The sequence below is a fragment of the Taudactylus pleione genome, unplaced genomic scaffold (genome assembly GCF_031769625.1).
Source record: "Taudactylus pleione unplaced genomic scaffold, aTauple2 ptg001065l, whole genome shotgun sequence".
In the NCBI taxonomy this organism is placed as follows: Eukaryota; Metazoa; Chordata; class Amphibia; order Anura; family Myobatrachidae; genus Taudactylus; species Taudactylus pleione.
In genome coordinates this window covers 438,368-447,713 of record NW_028285466.1, presented here as the reverse complement: position 1 = coordinate 447,713, position 9,346 = coordinate 438,368, and the positions used below count along the sequence as shown (strand labels likewise).

The 9,346-nt window shown below is 47.7% G+C and overlaps 1 protein-coding gene across 1 annotated transcript in view; it reads right to left on the bottom strand.

Moving 5' to 3' along the window:
* The window catches only part of LOC148453895 (attractin-like protein 1), a 482,434-nt gene that overhangs the window by 52,901 nt on the left and 420,187 nt on the right, over nt 1-9,346 (bottom strand). The window lies entirely within an intron of this gene.

Genomic DNA, 9,346 nt, shown 5'->3' with positions numbered 1-9,346 from the left:
ATCTATGGGCCTCAGCTATTGCTTTCAATGGACAGATCACATGTTCTACCGGAAATAGAGCGTCGCACTTTGACACCTAGCACAGGGCCTGATTCAGCATTGCACGCAGGTTCCCAATTATCAGGATTCTACGTCTACGCCGGACCCGTCCTGCGCATGTGCCAAAAGGGTTCAGTGTGATCTCGGGGTCGGCCTGCGTTCCAGGAAACGGTTTTCCGAGAGTGGCGAGGCCGGGATCTGCGTTCATGGATGCAGATTCCTGGCCACGCACGCTAGCCAGCCTGCTTAAACTGAGGCGCCGTACACCATCGCAACCGATGGTTGCCGTGGTGACCTCGGCCGCAGTGCTGGGGTGTCAGACACCTCCTGCTACATTTGCATCTAAGCAAGGATGGAATTACAAAGCTGCTTGTATGCGGCTCTGCAATTCCGTCCTCTGCTGAATCACCCCCAGAGACTGTACAGTACATCTCTGGTCATTCCCCCAGGCTGTACAGTACATCTCTGATCATTCCCACAGACTGTACAGTACATCTCTGATCATTCCCACAGACTGTACAGTACATCTCTGATCATTCCCACAGACTGTACAGTACATCTCTGATCATTCCCACAGACTGTACAGTACATCTCTGATCATTCCCACAGACTGTATAGTACATCTCTGATCATTCCCACATAGTGTACAGTACATCTCTGAATCACCTCCACAGACTGTACAGTACATCTCTGATCATTTACACAGACTGTACAGTACATCTCCGATCATTCCCACAGACTGTACAGTACATCTCTTATCATTCCCGCAGACTGTACAGTACAGTACATCTCTGATCATTCCCGCAGACTGTATAGTACATCTCTGATCATTCCCACAGACTGTACAGTACAGTACATCTCTGATCATTCCCACAGACTGTACAGTACAGTACATCTCTGATCATTCCCACATACTGTACAGTACATCTCTGAATCACCCTCACAGACAGTACAATTCATCTCTGATCATTCCCACAGACTGAACAGTACATCTCTGATCATTCCCACAGACTGTACAGTACATCTCTGATCATTCCCACCGAGTGTACAGTACATCTCTGATCATTCCTACACACTGTACAGTACATCTCTGATCATTCCCACAGACTGTACAGTACATATCTGATCATTCCCACAGACTGTACAGTACATCTCTGATCATTCCCACAGACTGTACAGTACATCTCTGATCATTCCCACAGACTGTACAGTACATCTCTGATCATTCCTACATACTGTACAGTACATCTCTGATCATTCCCACCGACTGTACAGTACATCTCTGATCATTCCCACCGACTGTACAGTACATCTCTGATCATTCCCACAGACTGTATAGTACATCTCTGATCATTCCCACATAGTGTACAGTACATCTCTGAATCACCTCCACAGACTGTACAGTACATCTCTGATCATTTACACAGACTGTACAGTACATCTCCGATCATTCCCACAGACTGTACAGTACATCTCTTATCATTCCCGCAGACTGTACAGTACAGTACATCTCTGATCATTCCCGCAGACTGTATAGTACATCTCTGATCATTCCCACAGACTGTACAGTACAGTACATCTCTGATCATTCCCACAGACTGTACAGTACAGTACATCTCTGATCATTCCCACATACTGTACAGTACATCTCTGAATCACCCTCACAGACAGTACAATTCATCTCTGATCATTCCCACAGACTGAACAGTACATCTCTGATCATTCCCACAGACTGTACAGTACATCTCTGATCATTCCCACCGAGTGTACAGTACATCTCTGATCATTCCTACACACTGTACAGTACATCTCTGATCATTCCCACAGACTGTACAGTACATATCTGATCATTCCCACAGACTGTACAGTACATCTCTGATCATTCCCACAGACTGTACAGTACATCTCTGATCATTCCCACAGACTGTACAGTACATCTCTGAATCACCCCCACAGACTGTACAGTACATCTCTGAATCACGCCCACAGACTGTACAGTACATCTCTAAATCACCCCCTCAAAGACAATCTTAAGACCCCCAGTTGTTATACATGACTTAATATATAAACCAGGAACAAACAACTATTATACTGGGAAGAAAAATGCAAATGTTCAATTGAAGGGGCTGCACTGACATGTGGTGATTATATATATCAGCAGAATGGGGGTGTGCTCCAATGTACAGACATACAGAATGGAGGTATGCTCCAATGTACAGACATACAGAATGGGGGTGTGCTCCAATGTACAGACATACAGAATGGGGGTGTGCTCCAATGTACAGACATACAGAATGCGGGTGTGCGCCAATGTACAGACATACAGAATGCGGGTGTGCTCCAATGTAATCCAGAATGCGGGTGTGCTCCAATGTACAGACATACAGAATGCGGGTGTGCTCCAATGTGCAGACATACAGAATGCGGGTGTGCTCCAATGTGCAGACATACAGAATGCGGGTGTGCTCCAATGTACAGACATACAGAATGCGGGTGTGCTCCAATGTACAGACATACAGAATGCGGGTGTGCTCCAATGTACAGACATACAGAATGAGGGTGTGCTCCAATGTACAGACATACAGAATGCGGGTGTGCTCCAATGTACAGACATACAGAATGCGGGTGTGCTCCAATGTACAGACATACAGAATGCGGGTGTGCTCCAATGTACAGACATACAGAATGGGGGTGTGCTCCAATGTACAGACATACAGAATGCGGGTGTGCTCCAATGTACAGACATACAGAATGCGGGTGTGCTCCAATGTACAGACATACAGAATGCGGGTGTGCTCCAATGTACAGACATACAGAATGCGGGTGTGCTCCAATGTACAGACATACAGAATGGGGGTGTGCTCCAATGTACAGACATACAGAATGGCGGTGTGCTCCAATGTACAGACATACAGAGTGCGAGTGTGCTCCAATGTACAGACATACAGAATGCGGGTGTGCTCCAATGTACAGACATACAGAATGGGGGTGTGCTCCAATATAAAGACATACAGAATGGGGGTGTGCTGCAATGTACAGACATACAAAATGCGGGTGTGCTCCAATGTACAGACATACAGAATGCGGGTGTGCTCCAATGTACCGACATACAGAATGCCGGTGTGCTCCAATGTACAGACATACAGAATGCGGGTGTGCTCCAATGTACAGACATACAGAATGCGGGTGTGCTCCAATGTACAGACATACAGAATGGGGGTGTGCTCCAATGTACAGACATACAGAATGGGGGTGTGCTCCAATGTACAGACATACAGAATGGGGGTGTGCTCCAATGTACAGACATACAGAATGGTGGTGTGCTCCAATGTACAGACATACAGAATGGGGGTGTGCTCCAATGTACAGACATACAGAATGGGGGTGTGCTCCAATGTACAGACATACAGAATGGGGGTGTGCTCCAATGTACAGACATACAGAATGCGGGTGTGCTCCAATGTACAGACATACAGAATGCGGGTGTGCTCCAATGTACAGACATACAGAATGCGGGTGTGCTCCAATGTACAGACATACAGAATGCGGGTGTGCTCCATTGTACAGATGTACAGAATGGGGGTGTGCTCCAATGTACAGACATACAGAATGCGGGTGTGCTCCAATGTACAGACATACAGAATGCGGGTGTGCTCCAATGTACAGACATACTGAATGGGGGTGTGCTCCAATGTACAGACATACAGAATGGAGGTATGCTCCAATGTACAGACATACAGAATGGGGGTGTGCTCCAATGTACAGACATACAGAATGGGGGTGTGCTCCAATGTACAGACATACAGAATGCGAGTGTGCTCCAATGTACAGACATACAGAATGCGGGTGTGCTCCAATGTAATCCAGAATGCGGGTGTGCTCCAATGTACAGACATACAGAATGCGGGTGTGCTCCAATGTACAGACATACAGAATGCGGGTGTGCTCCAATGTGCAGACATACAGAATGCGGGAGTGCTCCAATGTACAGACATACAGAATGCGGGTGTGCTCCAATGTACAGACATACAGAATGCGGGTGTGCTCCAATGTACAGACATACAGAATGAGGGTGTGCTCCAATGTACAGACATACAGAATGCGGGTGTGCTCCAATGTACAGACATACAGAATGCGGGTGTGCTCCAATGTACAGACATACAGAATGCGGGTGTGCTCCAATGTACAGACATACAGAATGCGGGTGTGCTCCAATGTACAGACGTACAGAATGGGGGTGTGTTCCAATGTACAGGCATACAGAATGCGGGTGTGCTCCAATGTACAGACATACAGAATGCGGGTGTGCTCCAATGTACAGACATACAGAATGCGGGTGTGCTCCAATGTACAGACATACAGAATGAGGGTGTGTTCCAATGTACAGACATACAGAATGCGGGTGTGCTCCAATGTACAGACATACAGAATGCGGGTGTGCTCCAATGTACAGACATACAGAATGAGGGTGTGTTCCAATGTACAGACATACAGAATGCGGGTGTGCTCCAATGTACAGACATACAGAATGCGGGTGTGCTCCAATGTACAGACATACAGAATGAGGGTGTGTTCCAATGTACAGACATACAGAATGCGGGTGTGCTCCAATGTACAGACATATAGAATGCGGGTGTGCTCCAATGTACAGACATACAGAATGCGGGTTCCCGTCTTGACGTCCCCTCTTTCGCCTTTTCTGTCTATATAATCCATCATGACTTCCGTGCTGAGATTTCTCTAAGCAGTGCCACAGACCTCATCACATGACACTCTTACTCTCTTAGAGATGCCTGTTTTCCTCCTCTCCTCCTCTAGTCTTCTTAGATCTGGCTCTGACCTCCACCTCTTGCCCTTTTATATCTACCTTTCACCTTCGCCTCTCCTCCTCTTGCCCTCTTAGATATGCCTCTGACCTCCTCTTCTCCTACACTAACCCTCTTAGATCTGCCTCAAACCAACGCCTTTCCTCCTCTTGCTTACTTAAATCTGTCTCTGACTGAACCCCTCTTAGATCTGCTTCTGACCTCCTCCTCTCCTCATGCTGTCTTATACCCCTTTCAGACAGAGAAAAGAACCCGGTAATTTTCCGGCTCTTGCCGGGTCGACCCAGGTTTTTTTTTCTATCTGAAAGGGTCAACACGGGACCTGATTCCCGGGTACTTCGACCCAGGTATTTACCAGGGTTTTTCCCGGGTCTTACACGGGTTGGCGGCTGTCTGAAAGGTGCGGACCCGGGTTTTTCTACTCCAGGCATAGTAAGCAGCGCTTATTGGCTGAGATGGCGGTGCACAGGCTGCACTTTTCATGACCTCATCTCTGCGTTCCATAAAGCAGTCGATTTATTATGACACACTATATATTGCAGGGATAATCTGGGTTCTGTGTGAAAGGGGTCGACCCAGGAATTTCCCGGGAATTATGTGCTGTGTGAAAGTGGGTTAGGAGCAAATTCCCGGGTCCTTCCCGGGTTGAACGATACGGGAAAAACCCGGGTTTTGGGGATTTTTCTGTCTGAAAGTGGTATTAGATTTTTTTCTGAACCCCGCCATTCCTCCTCACACCCTCTTAGATCAGCTTCTGACCTCCTCCTCTCCTCATGCTCTCTTAGATCTTTCTCTGAACCCCGCCAATCCTCACACCCTCTTAGATCTGCTTCTGGCCTCCTCATCTCCTCATGCTCTCTTAGATCTTTCTCTGAACCCCGCATTCCTCCTCACACCCTCTTAGATCAGCTTCTGACCTCCTCCTGTCCTCATGCTCTCTTAGATCTTTCTTTGAACCCCGCCTATCCTCACACCCTCTTAGATCAGCTTCTGACCTCCTCCTCTCCTCATGCTCTCTTAGATCTTTCTCTGATCCCTGCCTATCCTCCTCACACCCTCTTAAATCTGCTTCTGACCTGCTCCTCTCCTCATGCTCTCTTAGATCTTTCGCTGATCCCTGCCATTCCTCCTCACACCCTCTTAGATCTGCTTCTGATCTCCTCCTCTCCTCATGCTCTTAGATCTTTCTCTGAACCCCGCCTATCCTTCTCACACCCTCTTAGATCTGCTTCTGACCTCCTCCTCTCCTCATGCTCTTAGATCTTTCTCTGAACCCCGCCTATCCTCCTCACTCCCTCTTAGATCAGCTTCTGACCTCCTCCTTACTTCATGCTCTCTTAGCTCATCCTCTGAACCCCGCCATTCCTCCTCACACCCTCTTAGATCTGCTTCTGATCTCCTCCTCTCTTCATGCTCTCTTAGATCTTTCACTGAACCGCGCCTATCCTCCTCACACCCTCTTAGATCAGCTTCTGACCTCCTCCTCTCCTCATGCTCTCTTAGATCTTTCTCTGAACCCCGCCTATCCTCCTCACACCCTCTTAGATCTGCTTCTGACCTCCTCTCTTCATGCTCTCTTAGATCTTTCTCTGAACCCTGCCATTCCTCCTCACATCCTCTTAGATCAGCTTCTGACCTCCTCCTCTCCTCTTGCTCTCTTAGATCTTTCTCTGAACCCCGCCTATCCTCCTCACACCCTCTTAGATCTGCTTCTGACCTCCTCTCTTCATGCTCTCTTAGATCTTTCTCTGAACCCCGCCTAACCTCCTCACACCCTTTAAGATCAGCTTCTGACCTCCTCCTCTCCTCATGCTCTTAGATTTTTCTCTGAACACCGCCATTCCTACTCGCACCCTCTTAGATCTGCTTCTGACCTCCTCCTCTCGTCATGCTCTCTTAGATCCTTCTCTGAACCCCGCCTATCCTCCACACACCCTCTTAGATCTGCTTCTGGCCTCCTCCTCTCCTCATGCTCTCTTAGATCTTTCTCTGAACCCCGCCATTCCTCCTCACACCCTCTTAGACCTGCTTCTGACCTCCTCCTCTCTTCATGCTTTCATAGATCTTCCTCTGAACCCCGCCTATCCTCCTCACACCCTTAGATCTGCTTCTGGCCTCCTCCTCTGTTCATGCTCCCTTAGATCTTTCTCTGAACCTCGCCATTCCTCCTCACACCCTCTTAGATCTGCTTCTGATCTCCTCCTATCTTTATGCTCTCTTAGATCTTTCTCTGAACTCCGCCTATGCTCCTCACACCCTCTTAGATCTGCTTCTGACCTCCTTCTCTCTTCATGCTCTCTTAGATCTTTCTCTGAACCCCGCCATTCCTCCTCACACCCTCTTAGATCAGCTTCTGATCTCCTCCTCTCTTCATGCACTCTTAGATCTTTCTCTGAACACCGTCTATCCTCCTCACACCCTCTTAGATCTGCTTCTGACCTCCTCCTCTCTTCATGCTCTCTTAGATCTTCCTCTGAACCCTGCCTATCCTCTTCATACTCTCTTAGATCAGCTTCTGACCTCCTTCTCTCCTCTTGCTCTCTTAGCTCTTTCTCTGAACCCTGCTTATCCTCCTCACACCCTCTTAGATCTGCTTCTGACCTCCTCTCTTCATGCTCTCTTAGATCTTTCACTGAACCCCGCCTATTCTCCTCACACCCTCTTAGATCAGTTTCTGACCTCCTCCTCTCCTCATGCTCTTAGATTTTTCTCTGAACCCTGCCATTCCTCCTCACACCCTCTTAGATCTGCTTCTGATCTCCTCCTCTCTTCATGCTCTCTTAGATCTTTCTCTGAACCCCACCTATCCTCACACCCTCTTAGATCACCTTCTGACCTCCTCCTCTCCTCATGCTCTCTTAGATCTTTCTCTGAACCCCGCCATTCCTCCTCACACCCTCTTAGATCAGCTTCTGACCTCCTCCTCTCCTCTTGTTCTCTTAGATCTTTCTCTGAACCCTGCCTATCCTTCTCACACCCTCTTAGATCAGCTTCTGACCTCCTCCTCTCCTCTTGCTCTCTTAGATCTTTCTCTGAACCCCGCCTATCCTCCTCACACCCTCTTAGATCTGCTTCTGACCTCCTCCTCTCCTCATGCTCTCTTAGATCTTTCTCTGAACCCCGCCTTTCCTCCTCACACCCTCTTAGATCTGCTTCTGACCTCCTCCTCTCCTCATGCTCTCTTAGATCTTCTCTGAACCCCGTCTATCCTCTTCACACCCTCTTAGATCTGCTTCTGACCTCCTCCTCTCCTCATGCTTTTAGATTTTTCTCTGATCCCTGCCTATCCTTACACCTTGTTAGATCTGCTGCTAACCGTCAGTCACTCCTCCTCACACTATCTTAGATTTGCCTCTGACCTCCGCCTATGCGGCTGTATGCCGCATTTACGGTGCCACCAGGCCAGATTTGCAAATTTTTGTTTGCAGGCGAATTGTAAGCTATTGCAATGGCAATTCGCCCCCTTCGCACCTAATTGTATTGAGCCCCTAATATCTCACTACTGGCCTTTGCCAATAGACCATAAGCAATCAGGAACAGAGCCCTCTCTGCGCTCAGGAACAGACCCCTCTCTGCGCTCAGGAACAGAGCCCTCTCTGCGCTCAGGAACAGAGCCCTCTCTGCACTCTGTCTCGCATCTACACCGCCATTGTCCACCTCATCTGTACGTGTCCTGTGCAGTCTGTGCTGTGTAAGATTTATCTCTCTGACTGTCTGGTAATGTATATTTTTGTGTTGCCTTACAAATAAATGATGATCATGATGATTATTTAATACGCTGAGTTCTTCTCCCAGTATTTGCCCAGCTGCCAATCAGTCCCCAGGGGGCAGATTAATAGCCGTTATATTCTTCTCTGTCTTACAATGAGAGGTCAGGTTAAAGCACAGAATGTTATATATAGTCCAGAGGGAGCTGTAAAACTTGGACGAGGGCTGAACGTAATTTCTCTGTAGTATTCAGACTAGAAGTGCAATAATATCAGCCCAGCACTGCACCTGGGTTCCATAAATGTCAATATTCCAAATACTGATGGTTATATCCAAAGCGGAAAAGTCACAGCATTTCTCAAAGATACAAATCATTAATAAGGAGTAAAGTCCTTTTGTTTAGTAAGATAAGAGAGGCCCTAACCTGCTAAGGGCTGGTCGCCAACACATCGCCACCCTGTACGCCATCCGCATAGGCACAAACTGCGCACTTCACGTCTGAGCCACTCACAGAGGAACATGCCCTCCAAAAGCGATTCCAGTGCCGCGCCATGTGTATAATTATTCTTATCTCGTGTTTACACATCGCCACCGGCATTCCCTAATGCTGTACAAAGGGGGGTAGAACATACATACATAACTAAATGACATTACTGCAGAACTGATTACAGACAATGGCGTCTATTCACTAAGCCTTGGAGAGTGATATCAAAGGACCAAACAATCAGCTCCTGTCATTTTTCAAACACAGCTTGTAACATTACAGTTAGGAG